The 883-nt window shown below is 42.5% G+C and overlaps 1 protein-coding gene across 1 annotated transcript in view; it reads right to left on the bottom strand.

Moving 5' to 3' along the window:
* The window catches only part of LOC135101662 (probable E3 ubiquitin-protein ligase HERC4), a 10,941-nt gene extending 10,290 nt beyond the window's left edge, over window positions 1-651 (bottom strand). Inside the window, exon 1 of the mRNA XM_064005976.1 lies at window positions 387-651. The gene's annotated coding sequence lies outside the window, so the exon portion shown is untranslated. The remainder of the gene's footprint in view (window positions 1-386) is intronic.
* Window positions 652-883: the final 232 nt, after the last annotated feature.

Raw genomic sequence — 883 nt, 5'->3', positions numbered from 1 at the left:
GCGGCCGCGGGAGGGCTGGGAGGGGGCTCAGATGAAAACAAGGTTGGATAACTCTCTTTCCTTATTATTTGTGGTTGTTATGAAGGTTATTTCTCTGTTTTCTGGATTAATTTCAGCTGTGTGTATGCGTGTGTGTGTATATATGTGTGTGTGTGTGTGTGTGTGTGTGTGTGTGTGTGTGTGTGTGTATATATATCTATGTGTGTGTGTGTGTGTGTGTGTGTGTGTGTGTCCGCCTCTATTCCATGATAAATAGCATTATATTCTCTCTTCTCTTCTCCCCTTTTGCTATTAAGTATCAAGTATTTTCCAGGTATTTCCAGTGTTTTCCAGGTAGTGTCGTAGGTTGAAGCCAGACCTCTGCTACCTGTCACTACTAAACTCACCTTAATTGACCTCCTGTGCCTCTGTGGTCCCGTTCCCTGGTGTTTAAATGAAAAGAGGACACACACACACATCCGCACTGCACGGTGTTTCCCAGGTACACTGAGGAAGACAATAAAAAATAATAAATAAATAAAAAAAAATCCCAAAACGCCTGGAGCAGTCTGCCTCCCTCCCTCGGTGAAGGAGGTGGAAACAAGCGGACCCTCACCATGGGGTACAACCGGATACTTTAATTATATGGCAGGAAATGCGAGGGTACATTGACTTTATAAGCGAATACAAATGAAAATATGTCACTTGAAGCACTGTGAGGTGTTAAGAGAGAGAGAGAGAGAGAGAGAGAGAGAGGGAGTCGGTTCCCCGCGCCAAATAGCCTATCACTTATAATTAAACCTTTAAATTGACGGAAACTCGAATAAAAGCATAGAAAACGAGAGGACTGAGTTTATAAGCGAACCTTAAAATTAATTAGAAGTTATGAAAGACACAGTAGACT

This window comes from Scylla paramamosain, chromosome 6 (assembly GCF_035594125.1).
Source record: "Scylla paramamosain isolate STU-SP2022 chromosome 6, ASM3559412v1, whole genome shotgun sequence".
NCBI classification, from domain to species: Eukaryota; Metazoa; Arthropoda; class Malacostraca; order Decapoda; family Portunidae; genus Scylla; species Scylla paramamosain.
The sequence above is the reverse complement of the archived record's forward strand: the minus strand, read 5'-3'. Positions and strand labels throughout refer to the sequence as shown.